Genomic DNA, 18,152 nt, shown 5'->3' with positions numbered 1-18,152 from the left:
AAGGAGCAGACGGCTAAGACAGCAGCCAAAGCGTTTCAACAACACTTTTGTCACCCGCACGGTTACTCTGAATGAGTGCTTACCGACCAAGGCCCAGCCTTTGAAGCAGAAGTGTTTCAAGATTTCTGTAACTTGTATGGCTGCAAGAAAATAAGGACGACGCCGTATCATCACCAGACCAACGGGTTGTGCAAGAAAATGAACCAGGTGGTAATAAACCTATTGAAGACGTTGCCTCTTCAAGAACGTAGCATGTGGCCAGAAAGGTTACCAGATTTGGTGAACCTATATAACCACATCCCGATGAACTCCTCCAACTGTACACGCGCCTACTTGATGAGGGCAAGACTTGGCAAGTTACCTATTGGCTTAGACATGGGAGTTTTAACACCTGAGATGACATCACCAGATGCAGACTGGGATACAGAGTGGCAGCAACAATACCGCAAGGTGCAAGAATGTGTAGAGAGAAGTTTGTCCCAGGCGAGACAGAGGTAGGAGAGAACTTATAATCAGCACGCACCTGCAGTTCCCTTATCACCTGGAGAACAGGTACTCAAAAGGAAGAGACGAGTTCACAAATTTGATGATCAGTGGGAGGTCGAGCCATACACCATCTTACCTTCAAATTTGGACAACACCAAGGTATGCCTCATCAGTAAAGATGGAGGAGAGACTGTGGCGGCAGTCTCAAGAGACCACCTGAAGATATGCCCTGATCAATTGAGACACCAAGAGGAAGACCAAACCAGCCCCCAGCACACAGAAAAGGTGGAAGAGACGGTTCAAACCATCCTTGGAGAATTTCCCCGGTCTTGGACGCAGGTGAACCAAGCAATCGAGGTACCTATCCTGACCTTTCCCCAAGTAGCCTTACCGGAAGCCGCAGAGACTCTAGAACAGCAGAGAGACCAGACGGTCCCAGAAACAGATGCTTCATCAGCAGCGGATCAGGAGAATCTACCCCCTGTTAGCGGTGAATCTGTCATACCCATGGTGAGTCAAAGAAGTTGTAGAAGACTACCCAGCCTACTGGTGTTACCTCAGACTAACTGTAGTGTAGTCCACACTGAGCCTACCACACCAGCGGTAGACACTAGTGACCCGGGTAGGTCATTGTCAACAACTGTACTGCGTAGATCCACCCGTAGTACCATAGGTCAGCTCCCCACCCGTTATAGGGACTAAAGTCTAGTAAAATAATAGCGTATAGTATACAGTTGCAACCGTTAAGTATGAGAGCCTACAGAGACTTACTGTAAGAACTTTTAAGCAATCATGAATGTATATAGTTATTAAATTTATGCACAAATGGACCACAGGACTAGGTGTGGTCAGGACAATGTTGAATAAAGTTAATTGTTGGCCTTGAAAATAAACCACAGGCGTGGCCAAAAACCAGGCCCACCGACAAAGTGCCCTGAAGCCACGCCAAGGGACGATACACGAAGTGGGTTGAGGCGGTTCCCACCAACCAACCTTCAAGTGCCTGGAAAAAGACAATTCCTGGATAGTGGCGTAAAGACTAAGCGCCGCAATGACTGTTCCCAATTTTAGTTTGGTTTTCGTTGTTCTGCAATTTTTGCCTTTTTGAGACTTTGTAAACTATTTGTAATATGAATCGTTATTTTTGTTGATTGTTTAATTCTAAAGGTGTCCTCAGTCCGGGAGTACTGAATTTAACTAGGGGGGGAGTGTGGCACCCCAGGGGTCCGGTTGCTCAGCAGCATCCTAGGGCCCAGCGCCGCCACGAGGGAGCAACACTTGAAGAAGGCCCGAGCTGCTTGCCATACGGGTGAGGAATAGACGTTTTACAGCATAGCTTCAAGCAGCATGGCCAAAGAGAATAGCGCAGAGGGAAGGCCTACAACTCCACCTGGCGAGGTGGATCCCCAACTTGCTTCCACGCCGCCCGGACCTCCTCTACCAGCTAGTACCCATGTCCCGGTCTGCTCTGACAAACCGCAAGCAAAGATAAAGGAAACCGCCATTAATTTGTTGTCTGGTCATTACCTGCGCCCTCAGCCCTGAATTACACCGCACCAACAACATCTACCTCCACAATTCTTCATATACTGCCCTGGAGCTTACATTTGCCTGTGGATAGCTGAACCAACTCTGCTGCGTCACCATCAGCTCCAGTGGATCTGCACCGCAGCGGCGGCCCCATATAGCCACATACCACAGGTGGTGTCACGAACATTATCTCTAAAAACTTTATTCCCCCTTTACTTTTCCTTTAATTGACCGCCCTGGGTCACGGACCGGGTCACTGCCACCGTGACATAGCTATTGCTATATCTTCAGCACACAAGTGTTCCAGGGATACTGGGGGATCCCAGGACCCTGAGGTTGGTCGTGCAATTTCCTTCCATGGGCGACTCCTGTTCCTTGGTGGAGTGACTGAATTCATGGTAGACCCCTGGAGGGGTCTCACACTGGCTGGATATACCATTTTAACGTCTTTGGATGCAGTCTAATTTCGTGTTTCGTAATATTCGTCACCGGTGCTGTCACTCGAGCAAATCCACCAGTAGGAATCGTAAGCACAGTCTCACCTTGTACTAGGCCTTCCGAAAGTTTTGAGGAGTCTTTTGGGACGAACAGTCTTTTTTTTTATTTTTCTGCCTGGTTCTACTTGGACTCCACACCTCACCCCCACCATTTGGTTTGCAGGGATGATGGTTGGGCGCCAGCCTACCTTGACTTCTTTAAGGTCCATTGTATTCTGTGCTTTCTTTACTCTATGAATCACATTTTCCGCCACGGCGTTAGTTATGGCAAGAGATGTGGCAATTGCATCCACCACCAGCGTCCCTGACTTCTATTTCGTGATGACCTCACTGATTACATTATATCCAAGGATAGAATCCTCTGCCACGTTCTGATCACTAGTCACGAGAAAAGGTACCAAAAGCTCAATGGTGTTGCTGTTCTTCATGGCCCTCAGTTGGAAAGTCACTTCCACCGAGGCTATGAAAGGAATTTCGGTCTGGTTGACAGCTTTCCTGTGGAGTTCCACTGGTCCTAAGAGCTCTTTTAGTGACTGAAGGCAGGTATGTGGCAGGTAGCGCCTTCTCCATTCTTCATTTAAAAGGCCCTCTTGGGCTCCTGTGTCCCACAGTGCTTTTACCAAGAGTCCATCTAGCTGGCACTGTGTAAAGCACCTTTCACTGACTAGACTGATGAGGCAATCTCTACTGACCGAGGAATCCTCCTCCCGGGAGTACATCGTTTGAGCTACACACTGGGCACTAATGCCTCTGTCTCTCTTGCAGCTGTTGTAGACGTGAACACACTTGGGTATAGTACTGAAGCAGCCGTTTTACCTCATGCGCCGTTCTGGGGTTTGGTGAGATTTGGATTTGCTTCTGGGGCCTCCTCTGTATCGCGGTTACTAGTCGCCCCGCACTGGCAAACTCCTGCCTTTTAACCCAAACGACCGTGACCATTGGCATTCCTTGGCATAATGTCCTTCCTCACCACATTTTAGACAGTGGACACAAACCGTACTCTGATTTGATGAACGGCATGCTTCACAAGCCGGGTATCTTCTGTTTTGGAACCCACTCCTGAGTCTGAGGGATAAAGGTTGTGGCCTGGAATGAATCAATTTTTTCACCTCAATCAACTCGGCTCGCAGTTCTCCTATTACTTCCTCCCAGTCAGCGCTGGCAGTCCTTTCTTTTGTTGGTGATTTAAGGTTTCCTCTCGGAGGTGGCACTGAAAGGTCTCCATGATGATCTTCGGACTGGCCATAGGGGGTCTCCAACTTCAGCTGACTTATTTTGGTGATTTTAGGAGCAGAGCCTTTAACTTCTGTTCGCTCTCTGACTCCAAACTAGCTATCTTATTCATTTTTTCAACTGGCACTTCGTCGAGAATGACAGGATCTTCTAGTACTGTTTCAGCTGCAACTTGATGTCTTTGCTGATTAACCCCGTTCCTAATGATCTCAAGAACTTCTTCTGGACTAGTCCAGCATCAAACTTCTCCTCCACTTCTACATCTCTGGATGCAAACAACAGTCTATCTTTCAGTTCAATTGCTCTGAACAAGAAACTTTGGGGTGATTCATTATTTTTCTGTGAGATGTTAATGAGTCGGTGGAATAATTCTGAAGTACTCTCTTCTTTATAGTGCCCTTTTAAAATCATCTTCAGCTGTTGCAAGGTCAATTGACTCTTCATTTCTAGCATACTACGGAGGTTCAGTCCTGGGCTGATAGCTTTCATCACCCCCTCAACGATCTCATATGGCTGGTAGCCTTTATGTAAGCCTGCATCGATCTGGTGCAACAAGTTCTTATAAGACAGTTTCTCTTTCTGTTCACACTCTCCAATCTGTCCCAGGATCTTGAATTCTTCCCTAATAGTGATTTGCGGTGTTAGAGAGGACTGTCTTCCTGATTTATCTAACCCGAGCAGAGTAAAGGTTCTGTCTGAGTCTGTCACCCTTTCAGAGGTTTTGGTCGATTCCTGTAGGTGTTGTTAGGGCTTTGAATTTTTCTTTCAATTCCTGTAGTTCTGTCTGCGGACAGAGATTCCCGCTTTTGGTAGTTGGTGCCACCCCTCTATCCTCCAATTTCAACCTGGTTAGAATCTGTGTTAGCTCCTGGAGGAACCTCCCCATGATGTCTTCGGCTTCTTTCTCCTCCAGTTCATCCATTTTTGCATTAATGGCAGCTAACTGTTGCCTGCGGTTGTGTGCTTTAGCAATCTGTTATTCTGACATGTTTATATGTTCTGCTACTGTTCTCAATTCTTCACAGGTTAACTGAAGAAGCAGCTCACTAATTCAGTCCATTTGTGTTTCCACATTCATTGCTGCTAGTGAGTTTTCTTTAGGGCTGGTCCCCTTTAACTGGTGTAGCAGGGTTTAATTGAGGTGCTGTGCTGCTGTGTTTTTCCAGACACTTTTCCTCTTCTCCCTCTACATGCTAATTCCCGCTCAGGATTCCCGGTACAGGCCACCAATGTTACACGCACGCCGCTAGGTTTAGATAGGGCGAGATAGGTTTTATGAATTCTTTGGAATCCTGGGGGAACCGTTACTCAGAGCGACCATAGGCTGCAGCTTCTCTCAGGCACAAAATAGATTCAATTGCTGACCAGACACATCTGACAAGAGTCATTTTCAACAGTTTAACAGTGGAATTCAATCTGAAGCACGGCCAGTGCCATTCATGGATATTACAGCAACAATCTTCATTATAGTACAGTCTGAGTTTCTTGAGCATCTGGCTCCAGTAACTATACAGTAGTTTATTCACAAGGCACAGTATTACAGTCTCTTCAGTAGCATAATTCAGCATAGATTAGATCTCTTAGAAGCACACTTCTATGCATACACAACCACAGGCTTTTCCTTCACAAGGACACAATAGTATACAGCATTGTTTATCCTGCATGGAGATGGAGGGGGGAGGGTTTGAGGGGGGAGATGATCCCTGTGACACAATTCCTTCCATCCTTATCTTCCTGCCCAATAATACTCTGCAGGGTTAGTTGAGGGAGTTTATCTGACCAGTGTTTAGTTTCTCTCCTGATCTGAATCTTGTTCAGTTGCCTTCTGTCAGATCCAGAAGGGAGGGTCTCGGTCTAACACACCACCACCTTTCTCTTCGGCTTCAGCCAGACTACATTAACAAGTTCACCACAATCCCCCTGGGGCTCTGTTAAAACACTCCCTGTCTCCTGTGACTGTGTTAACCCCTCAAGTTGCTGGATGCTTCTGAAGCACAACACTTCCTGTCTCCTTTGCTTGTGTTATTTGTGACAGTTGCTGAGCGGTCGTATGAGCTGTCTGCCATTTTCTGCCAGCTACAGGAAATTTTGTGTTCCATTGCACTTAGTGCAGTTCCGCTACCATTTCATTCAATAAGCCAGATCAGTCCTTATTATCAATGTCCATTTTATATACGGACAAACTGGTAAACAGGGGATAAAAGGTTGTACATTCTCTTTTTCCATCTTCCACACAATACACGGAAAGTATTCAGACCCCTTTAAATTTTTCACTCTTTGTTTCATTGCAGCCATTTGGAAAATTCTAAAAAGTTAATTTTTTTTCTCATTAAAGAACACTCTGCACCCCATCTTGACTGAAAAAAATAGAAAAGTAGAATTTTTTGCAAATTTATTAAAAAAGAAAAACTGAAACATCACATGGTCATAAGTATTCAGACCCTTTGCTCAGACACTCATATTTAAATCACATGCTGTCCATTTCCTTGTGATTCTCCTTGAGATGGTTCTACTCCTTCATTGGAGTCCAGCTGTGTTTAATTAAACTGTTAGAACTTGATTTGGAAAGGCACACACCTGTCTATATAAGACCTCACAGCTCACAATGCATATCAGACCAAATGAGAATCATGAGCTCAAAGGAACTGCCCAATGAGCTCAGAGACAGAATTGTGGCAAGGCACAGATCTGGCCAAGGTTATGTGGCGCCCCTGAGGGTTCGGTCGCCACAGAGGTGTTGCATCTCAGCCAGAGATGTGGCATCTCACTCTCAAGTAAGGAAGGAGTACAGCTCAGGACCCTAACACCTGCATCCAACACGTCCACTTCAACAGGTCAGGGCGAGATTGCTCCTAAGGGAGAGCACAGTCCCTGGTCCCTGGCTGGAGTGGTGGGGAACCTAGAGAGGGGGAACCATGTAGTGGGTGTGGGTGGAGGAAGTAGCTCAGGTGAGCACAGGAGAAGGAGGTATAAATTGGGAAGCCATCTTAGAAAGACAGGCCAGTAAGAGGAGGAAAGTGAGGGGAGCAGAGGCTCTGCAGGCGCTCTGCTCCAGAGGTGGGCCTAGCCAGTGAGGCCCAAGTCTGAAGAGAAGGAGAGAAGAGAGGAGAGGGAGCAGAAGAAAGGCTCCAGGACCAGAAAGGACCCCAGGGGTACGGGCCGTGCAGAAGGCCACCCGTACGCCCGTATCTGCCAGGCGGTGGAGGGGACAGGCCACCAAAAGGGAACCGGTCCCTCAACTAGCAGAAGACTGCACGTCTCATCTAGAAACCGGAGGCTGCAGTACTTTAATTCCTGTAGCCACAAGTCCACGCCAGTCTCACCGAAAAGGTAGCCACATAGGACCCAGGGGACGGAACAGACGTCGCCCGCCAAGGTACGAGGGTACCGGATTGGAGATATCGGGTGTGAGGTGCAGGGAAAAGGCCAGAGAGAGGACACAGAAGGGGGTCCTGCTAAGTACTCCGGAGCTACCTGGGGGTAGACCGAGCCCCTCCCTCAGTAAACAAAGGACGAAGAGGGCAGTAACATGAATCCCTGTAATCTGGACTGCAACAACTGTGAGTAAAGACCATGGGACTGCACTTACTTATCTCTGCGCCATCAACCCCTCCACTACAACGTTCAGCACAACCTGCAATATCTACACTGCCCTGGAGCTAGCTCTTCCTGTGGAGAGTCACACCATCCCTGCTGCAATAATATCAGCTTCAGAAGACTGCTCCGCAGCGGCGGCTCCCTTTGGCCGCATTCCACAGGTGGCATCACAAACTCTGTAAAAACTCTATAAATCCCCTATACATAACCCCTTTTATTGACCGCCCTGGGTCACGGACCGGGTCACCGCCACTGTGACATTCCCCCAGCATCTTCCGGCCCAGCACCGGGTACCCCACGGCACAGGGGGCGCGTCAGTTACAAAAGAATTACTGCATTTATCAAGGTTCCTAAGAGCACAGTGGCCTCCATAATCCTTAAATGGAAGAAGTTTGGGACCACCAGAAGTCTTCCTTGACCTGACCATCCAGCCAAACTGAGCAATTGTGGGTGAAGAGCCTTGGTGAGAGAGGTAAAGAAGAACCCCAAGATCACTGTGGCTGAGCTCCAGTGATGCAGTACGGAGATGGGAGAAAGGACCACAAAGTAAACTATCAGTGCAGCCCTACACCAGTCGGGCCTTTATGGCAGGGTGGCCTCTCCTCAGTGCAAGATATATGAAAGCCCGCATAGAGCTTGTTTAAAAATACATGAAGGACTCCCAGACTAAGAGAAATAAGATTCTCTATTCTGATGAGATGAAGATAGACCTTTTTGGCGATAATTCTAAGCAATATGTGTGCAGAAAACCAGGCACTGCTCATGACCTGCCCAATACAATCCTAACAGTGAAACATGGTGATGGCAGCATCATGCTATGGGGGTGTTTTTCAGCTGCAGGGACAGGGCGACTGGTTGCAATTGAAGGAAACAGCCAACTACAGAGATATCCTGGATGAAAACCTCTTCCAGAGTTCTCTGGACCTCAGACTTGGCCGAAGGTTCACCTTCCAACAAGACAATGACCTTATGCACACAGCTAAAATAACTAAGGAGTGGCTTCAGAACAATTCTGTGACCATTCTTGACTGGCCCAGGCAGAGCCCTGACCTAAACCCAACTGAGGATCTCTGGAGAGACATGAAAATGGCTGTCCGCCAATGTTCACCATCCAACCTGACAGAACTAGAGAGGATCTGCAAGGAAGAATGGCAGAGGATGCCCAAATCCAGGTGTGGAAAACTTGTTGCATCATTCCCAAGAAGACTCATGGCTGTACTAGCTCAAAAGGGTGCTTCTACTCAATACTGAGCAAAGGGTCTGAATACTTATGACCATGTGATATTTCAGTTTTTCTTTTTAAATAAATTCGCAAAAATTTCTACATTTCTGTTTTTTTCAGTCAAGATGGGGTACAGAGTGTACTTTAATGAGAAAAAAATGAACTTTTTAGAATTTACCAAATGGCTGCAATGAAACAAAGAGTGAAAAATTTAAAGGGGTCTAAATACTTTCCGTACCCACTGTATGTGTGTGTAACATGCAGTGCTTGAGTATGTAGCATCCACATTTATAAATCCCAGCAGAGCAGACAAGAGTTCATAGGTGTAAAAATGTCAGTTATCGCCCAACGAACAAGCAAACTCAAGCTACTCATTTATAGGGTGATTGGATTGTTTATGATGGAACAAAAATCATTGTTTTCTGCAGCACATCGCCCAATGTGACCTGCAGATGTGCTGCTGATAATACGATACTTTATAGGGACAGATTGATCTTCTAGCGATCGTTCTGTGCCCATCATTCTCCCTCAACCAGTGTAAAAAGGCCAGGAAACAAGCACTGAACGACTTCAATATTCTCGATCACGCTCATTTAATGGCCTAAACTCAGCACATGTAAATGTGACACGCCCCCTGAGCCGTGGGGTACCCGGAGCCGGGCCGGTAGATGCTGGGGGTTGTAGTCACTGTGGCGGTGACCCGGTCCGTGACCCAGGGCGGTCAATCCATGGGGAATTGTATATGGGTTTGTATAATGTCCGACTACACCACCTGTGGAGTGCGGATAATAGGGGCCGCCGCTGCGGAGCAGTCCTCTGAAGCGAATGGTTTGGCAGCAAGGGTGGTATAACTCCCACAGGAAGAGTGTAGCTTCAGGGCAGTGTGGGTGGATGATGGTGGTTGTTCTGCAGGGAGTCAGTAATAAACACGGAGTCAGTGGGATGCAGTCTCAGGTCCTTTACTCACAGTTGTTTCATTCCAAGTCATCACTGCAGATCACGACTTCCCACATCGTCCTGTGTTTACTCAGTGAGGGGCTCAGTCCACCCCCAGGTAGCTCCGGAGTACTTAGCAGGACCCCCTTCTGTATGTCCTTCCTCTGGCCCTCTCCCTGCACTTCACACCTAGTGACTCCAATCCATTGCCCTCGGGCCTTGGCGGGCGACGTCTGTTCTGTCCCCTGGGTCCTATGTGGCTACCTTCTTAGTGAGACTGGTGTGGACTTTTGGCTAATGGTACATAAAGTGCTGCAGCCTCCGGTTTCTAGTTGAGCCTTGCAGTTCTCCACTAGTTAAGGGGACCGGTTCCCCTTATCTGGCCTGACCCCTCTACCTCCTTCGGTTCCTGGAGCCTTCCTGCTCCCACTCCTCTCTTCTATCCTTCAGTCCTGGGCCTCACAGGCTAGGCCCGCCTCTGGAGCTGAGCTCATACAGAGCCTCTTCTCCCGTCACCTTCCTCCTCTGACTGAACTAACTGACTGAACTAAGATGGTGTCTCTATTTTATACAGCTTCCTTTCAAGTGCTCCCAGGATCTACTTCCTCCACCCACACCCACTACATGGTTCCCCCTCTCTAGGTGGTTCCCCCCACTCCAGCCAGGGACCAGAGACTGTGCTCTCCCATAGGAGCAATCTCGCCCTGTCCCCCGGAAATGTGGTGTAATGAATGCAGGTGTTAGGGTCCTGAGCTGTACTCCTTCCTTACCTGAGAGTGAGATACCACACCTCTGGGTGAGATGCAGTACCCCTGTGGCGACCGAACCCTCAGGGGCGCCACACCACCCCCTGGTAAAACACAGCACGTCTGCGGGCTGGAACAGTGTAAAAAGAATTTTAAAGACATGCAAAAACTTTTAGGATGCACCGCATATAAGAGCATAAACCACATTTCTTCCCTTTATGGGAGGTACACTTCTTTTAACGTTACTGGTTTCGTTTCTTTATCAAAACATTATGAGACCTTTTAAAGAACATTTCTCTTTACACTTATAAAAACATTATAAAACTTTTTCACATATACAAACACTTCTTTTGCATATAAAACATTTTCTCTTATACACATTCTATCAGGTCACAGCATAATCTGCAACCAGGTGTCCATTTTTCCTTGACAAGGTGCAATTTGAGGGACCCGTTCAAAACCCTCCACGGAGGCTCTGGGGTGGCTGCAGGGCATAGATGATCCAAGTTTTGGACCACGTCTTCAGCCACCTCCAAAGAGTTTTTGTTCAGTGGTCTCGGTTCTGAAAATATAAAACCAATAGGGGGCACCTCAAAAGGTGCAACTATTTACAGGAAGTGTCTGCTCCCAGTCCTCAGCCAGTCAGTTTTTGGACCCGTTCTCGGTAACTAAGTAGACGGGTTAAATGTTCAATCAAACTTTAACTTGCAGTGTCCATTCTGCATGGGTACGGGTGACTACTTGCAGTCTTTAATAGGAGTGCTCCCTCTGGGGAGGCTCTTGTTCACAATAAGCTGACCCAGCCGGGTCTTCAGCTTCGCAGAGGTAGAAGTCGCTCTCTTCCTCCATCTTGTGGACATCGAGGGCATACCAGCCCCTTACTCCTCGGTGACGGGTGTAAGTCACTGTGTCTCCGGGGTAGAGGTCCCAATCAGGGTGACCCGCTTTTAGGTGAAATTCCACGTCCCTCCTGTTAACAAACAAGTCATCGTCTGTGTGCGGGTCCCGAATGAACCCCCATCCGGCCTCTAAGTTGAATTTTACTATGGTCCCTTCTTCCCTAGGACCGTGGGTGGCTTTGTTGGCCCTGCGGGCCCGGGTCTTTTCCTCCATGTTCTGGTCCTCTAATTTCTCCCACCACACACGCCGTAAGTTGCGCTACTTTTCTAACTGGACCAGCTGTTGGTGGCAGAACTCCTTCCTACGAGCCGCCGCTGCCCTTGACTCCTGGGTAAACCTCATCAGGTCTTCCCCAGAGTGGTCCCACTCAAACTGGGCCTCGTCTTTCGGCAACTGGAAGACGGTAGCGGGCTGTGGAGTGGGCAGGAGCGGGGGCCTCTGGTCCTCTACCTCCGCGGACCAGTCCCACCCGCATCGATACACCCATTCGGCGGTCGGGGGAGACGGCTCCTGCAGGGGACCCAGAAGCTGACCGGCATCGCTAGTGCCCGGAGGTAGTGGTGTCGGGGTCCGCGGGGTGTGCAGGGCGGGCGCGCCCGGGACTTGTGGGGCTTGCGGCGGGATCAGGAGCGGGCCGCCCCTGGTGGCGCCCGGGGTCGGAGGGCTTGGCTGTGGGGCTAGAAGCGGGTCGCCACTGGTAGCGCCCGAGGTCGGAGGACTTGGTTGTGGGCCTTGCTGCGGGGTCAGGAGCGGGCTGGTGTTGGTAGCGCCCGGGGTCAGCGGCTCCACCAGAGGGCCCAGGAGCAGGTCGACCCTGGCAGCGCCCGGGACAGGGAGACTCCTCCTACCTGCTCCCGCGGCCGCTCCTGCATCACGTGTCACCTCCTGACGCTGGTCGGGATCAGTCAAGGCTGGTGCACCGCCGGTGCTTGGTAGCGTCGTCGGCTGCCAGTTCGCCATCCGCTGTTCCATCTCCCGCCTCCACCCGGTGATGGCGTCTCGCTGGGCCCTCTCCATCCTCCGGCCCAGGTCTTCCATTCCAGAGCGGAGGAACTCCGAGTCCTCCTGGGGCAGCTTAGCCACTAGCTCCTCCAGGGTGTAGGGTGCTGCGGACTGCAGCAGGCCGCTGACTGGGGCTCTGGTGCTGCCGTCCTCCATCTTCCCTACTGGGTGCGCTCTGTCTAGACTGATCCAGACCACGCCCTGTATCCCAGTTTTCTTTTCTCCTCTCCCCTTTTGGGGGCACTCCCACGGCAGTTTGTTGCGGTCCCAAGGCAATCTGCTGTCGGTCACTTTCAGGGTCAGCCACCCCACCTTGATGGACACACTTGCATACATGACCACTACTGTTTGGGGCGGGCTCCGCTTCTGGTGCCTTTCTGGGACCTGGCCCACGATGCGAGGTGGTTTATGGTCGTCTTTTAGCACGCACATAATGGCACCCGTTCTTCTGGGGCGGGCGCCACATTTAGTAGAAAACACAGTCTTTAGGCACGCGATACACGGTATTAATGGGTGGGCTCATATCCTGCCGACTACGCCAAACTTGACGTGCCCCCTGGGCCGTGGGGTACCCGGAGCCGGGCCGGTAGATGCTGGGGGTTGTAGTCACTGTGGCGGTGACCCGGTCCGTGACCCAGGGCGGTCAATCCAAGGGGAATTGTATATGGGTTTGTATAATGTCCGACTACGCCACCTGTGGAGTGCGTCTAATAGGGGCCGCAGCTGCGGAACAGTCCTCTGAAGCTGATGGTTTGGCAGCAAGGGTGGTATAACTCCCCACAGGAAGAGTGTAGCTTCAGGGCAGTGTGGGTGGATGATGGTGGTTGTTGTGCAGGGAGTCAGTAATAAACACGGAGTCAGTGGGATGCAGTCTCAGGTCCTTTACTCACAGTTGTTTCATTCCAAGTCATCACTGCAGATCACGACTTCCCACGTCGTCCTGTGTTCACTCAGTGAGGGGCTCAGTCCACCCCCACGTAGCTCCGGAGTACTTAGCAGGACCCCCTTCTGTATGTCCTTCCTCTGGCCCTCTCCATGCACTTCACACCCAGATACTCTAATCTGGTCCCCTTTGGCGACGTCTGTTCTGTCCCCTGGGTCCTATGTGGCTACCTTCTTAGTGAGACTGGTGTGGACTTTTGGCTAACGGTACATAAAGTGCTGCAGCCTCCGGTTTCTAGTTGAGCCTTGCAGTTCTCCACTAGTTGAGGGACCTGTTCCCCTTATCTGGCCTGACCCCTCTACCTCCTGGTAGGAGCGGGCGTACGGGTGGCCTTCTGCACGGCCCGTACCGCTAGGGTTCCTTCGGTTCCTGGAGCCTTCCTGCTCCCACTCCTCTCTTCTCTCCTTCAGTCCTGGGCCTCACAGGCTAGGCCTGCCTTTGGAGCAGAGCTCATACAGAGCCTCTGCTCCCGTCACCTTCCTCCTCTGACTGAACTAACTGACTGAACTAAGATGGTGTCTCTATTTTATACAGCTTCCTTTCAAGTTCTCCCAGGATCTACTTCCTCCACCCCATCCACTACATGGTTCCCCCTCTCTAGGTGGTCCCCCCGACTCCAGCCAGGGACCAGGGACTGTGCTCTCCCGTAGAAGCAATCTCGCCCTGTCCCCCGGAAATGTGGTGTAATGAATGCAGGTGTTAGGGTCCTGAGCTGTACTCCTTCCTTACCTGAGAGTGAGATACCACACCTCTGGGTAAGATGCAGTACTTCTGTGGCGACCGAACCCTCAGGGGCGCCACAAATGCAACCTAAATGCTTCATAATATGTTAGCATTTAGGACACACTTTAAACTTGTGCCCAGAGCCCCACTTTGTCTAAAACTGGCCTTGCTGGTTTAAAGCATCTTCTGTCTTCTTCACCCTGCATTGAAACTTCCAGCTCAACCAGGCCTCTAACATTTTTGTGAACCATGCCATCGTTGAGCACGTTGCCACTGATGTGCATCCCCAGAGGCAATAACTAAAGCTTGGGTGACGCACGTCGCAACGTTCTGATGTCATTATGTGTGCCATAATGGTATAGTGTGCAGTGGCGTTAAAGTCCTGGTCGAACCAGAGGACCCAGACCTCTAAACCAGGTCAAAGAAGATGTGCATGATTAATGAGGAACATTACATTTGTGGCAAATTAGTTTGATAGAAAACATGTATATAAGTCACCATGTGTTTATTGAATTCATAAAGTATAAAATATTCCCTCCTCACAGTGATATGTATATTCTGCGGTATTGTAAAGTTCAATTAAAGCGCCAATACACTGTCACATATTATTGATTGACTTCTTTATTAACTTCATTCAAGGTGGGTTATGTAGAAGCTCCCGTTAGAAGTCAGGGCAATAGCCCTAAAATGTGCCCCGATGATAATGATGACAAAGGGACTTTGACTCACGAAGAGTCAACCTTCAGCACTCAGGAGAGGAAAAACCCCTAGTGGAGGAAACCTCTAGGGAACCTTGGCTGAAGGACTGCCCTTCCCTTAGGCTGCAGATGTTCATTGATGAGAGCCGAGACCGAGCCCGGAATCTGTCTCATGGTGCAGCAGGTAAGTCACTCGATTTGTGATTATATCTAGCTGCAGAAAGTCTATCAAATGTTTTATCCACTGATGAGAACAGAGACCAAGTCCGGAATCTGTCTCATGTGCAGTAGGTATCTCACTTTATCTGTGAGTGAATCTAGCTGCGGAAAGTCCAGTAACTGTCGTATCCAGTGGTGGAGATCAGAGACCGAGTTCGGAATCTGTCTCGTGTGCAGTAGGTATCTCACTTTATCTGTGAGTGCATCTAGCTGCAGAAAGTCCAGTAAATGTCGTATCCAGTGGTTGAGTTCAGAGACCGATCCCGGAATCTGTCTTATGATGCAGAAGGAAACTCACTTGTTCTGTGAGTGCATCTAGCTGCGGAAAGTCCAGTAAATGTCGTATTCATTAAAGAGAACAGAGACCGAGCCCGGAATCTGCCTCATGATGCAGTAGGTATCTCACATACTCTGTGAGTTCGTCTAGCTGCAGAAAGTCCAGTAAATGTCATATCCAATGAAGAGAACAGAAACCAAGCCTGGAATCTGCATCTTTGTGTTGATGTACAGTTGTCATCTCCAGCTGGATCCCATATTCATTGTGGGAACACAGCGAGACCCCGCTCTGACTCACCTGGAAAATATATGTTACAAAATCAGCAAAAGAGTAATGATTAATATATGTACATGGCAACAGATTATAATGAGTTTGGCAACAGAAGAAGTTTACATATCATCCATTATTTCTAGATTATAATACACTACTATGTAATATATAGTGGCCATTATTTAATGTCTATGTTCAGGTATGTTCTACACATTATCATTGCTGTGATAGGAATAGTACCCTGCCTATTATTTTTTTTGATCTTGTAGGATTAGATTATCTCTTACTAGCAATCCCTCCTTCATGGTACATATGATAGATACATATACAGCCATTTACAGCACTCCACCCCGTTTCCTTTAACTCCATGAAAAAGCTGTGATGGTGAAACGACTGTCAGGGTTGGTACTACAGCATGTCTAAACGTACTTGGCACTGACATTGATATTGAGCACTTTTTATCGTGCCATCAGCTCCTGTGATTACATTTGCATTTTAAGCCAGTATTGCTGTATATGCATAATGTGATCATGATTAAATATTCATTTTATTGTTTTTGCCATTACCACCCACTCTACTTCGTGTGTTTAATTTGTTAGTCATGTGATCAGCCATTTTTTATACTGTATATTGTGATTTATTAAGGATAATTTATATTGTATCATATTTGTGATTCAAGAATAACACCCATTCTCATGTAGTCCAGCAAGTCTTGGCTCACAGACTGATGATTTAACTTGTATAAAGAAATATAATGCTTTCGACGTTTAGGTCGGTAATGCCCAATTTCTAATTATTAAGCCTACTGCCTGTTAATACTAAAATATAACATATATCACAAAACATGCACATAAGCCCTAAGAACTTACATTTGGTTTTTGCTGGCATAAGCCAGAAGTTCCTGAAAGACAATCTTCATGAGGAGGTTAGTTTTCTCAATGTCTTTGTCCAGGTCAAGATCTTTATCAAAATTTTGAGGAGGCAGAGTAGTAGACGGAGAAGGATTCAGAGGAGGAGGTGGAATCTGTTCTCTGTCCTCTTGTTCTGAAAAATACAGTGGTTATAAGATTAGGTGTTCATTAATGGACATTGATTCTACTGTCAATCTGGGGTCGGAGAGCCGGAAAATACTGGGAAATTGCTTTAACTGAAATTCAATAATAAATTGCTTTTAATAGTAGATTTTAATTTATGCATGTTATGTAAATTAGAAGAAGAGATGATATTCATGGTACTAATCCACAAAGAAAAAATGAGCTTACTGTCAGAGGAGACGATCACATCCTCATATGGGTCCATATTGATTCTGACATAGTGGGGACCACTAGAGATGTTGGTGTCTGTGTGGACATCGCTCTCTTCAGCCATGGGTCCATGAGGAGCTTCATCATTTATAATGGTTGTTTCATCCCCATGTTCTCCTGTAAAACAAAACAGTGAAATCAGCATTTCAAAAGACAAAACTTCTATGTTTCTTCTAGATTGTTTGCTTTAACTGCAATTCAAAAAGAAATTGCTTTTAACGGTAGATTTTATTTTATGCCTGTTATGTAAATTAGAAGAAGAGATGATATTTATGGTAGTAAGTATTCTACTTATCCACATGAAGAAAAAATAAACTTACTGTCAAAAGAGATGACCACATCCTCATCTGGGTCCATATTGATGACTATGTAACCGGGTCCAGGCGTAGAGATGTTGGTGTTTTCCAGGACATCTCTGTTTTCGGCCATGGGTCCACGAGGAACATCGTCATTTACAGTATTTATTTCACTCTCTTCTCCTGTAATGTTGAACATTGAAATTAGCATTAATAAAATTAAAGTTTCTATATATTTGTTAAAGAATATTAATATTATACAGGTTTATAACCTTTACATTCTATAATAAAGTAATGAAAATAGAAAGATCAACTTTCTTCTTTTAGAGCTTTTTTTTATAAAGAAGTTTTTCTATTAAACGTTTGTTATGAAAGCCCAAGAACTTACCGTCAGAGGAGACGATCACATCCTCATATGGGTCCATATTGATTATGACATAGTGGGGGCCACTAGAGATGTTGGTGTCTGTGTGGACATCGCTCTCTTCAGCCATGGGTCCATGAGGAGCTTCATCATTTATAATGGTTGTTTCATCCTCATGTTCTCCTGTAAAACAGAACAGTGAAATCAGCATTTCAAAAGGAAAAACTTCTATTTGTTTCTTCTAGATTGTTTCCTCTATGTCTACGGTACATTCACTTACTATATCTATTAACCCCTTCAAGACATGGTGATTTTCTGTTTGTTTGTTTTCCCTCTCCTTAGTTATAACTTTTTTATTTTTCCATCAGTATAGCCGCTTGAGGGCTTGTTTTCTGCAGAATGAATTGTACTTTTGAATGGCAGCATTCATTCTACCAGATACTGTACTGGAAAACAAGAAAAACATTCCAAGTGTGTTGAAATTGCAAAAATAGTGCAATTCCACAATTGTTTTTTTTTTATTTTTTTTTTTTATTTACCATATTTACTTTATGGTAGAAGAGATCTGGCAATATGATTCTCTAGTTCAGTACAATTACGCAGATACCAAACATGTATAGTTTGTTTGTTTTTTTTTTACTTAAAGGGGTTTTCCCACGAACAAAGTACATTTCAATCAATAGATCTTGGAATAATAATCATTTCCACAATTGGATGTGTTAAAAAAAATGTCCCTGTGCTGAGATAATCTTATAAATGTGCCCCTGCTGTGTACTGTGTACTGGCTGTGTCTGACCATACAGGAACACAGTCTGATCATACCACAGCTCCTGGGCAGGGGAGAAAGCAAAAGAGTATACAGACATTACAGCAGGGGATCGCAGCTGATTTTTTTTATGAGGAAAAATA

The sequence above is a fragment of the Phyllobates terribilis genome, unplaced genomic scaffold (assembly GCF_046119375.1).
Source record: "Phyllobates terribilis strain yellow unplaced genomic scaffold, ASM4611937v1 Scaffold_2__4_contigs__length_985480577, whole genome shotgun sequence".
NCBI lineage: Eukaryota > Metazoa > Chordata > Amphibia > Anura > Dendrobatidae > Phyllobates > Phyllobates terribilis.
Note: the sequence above shows the minus strand (reverse complement) of the source record.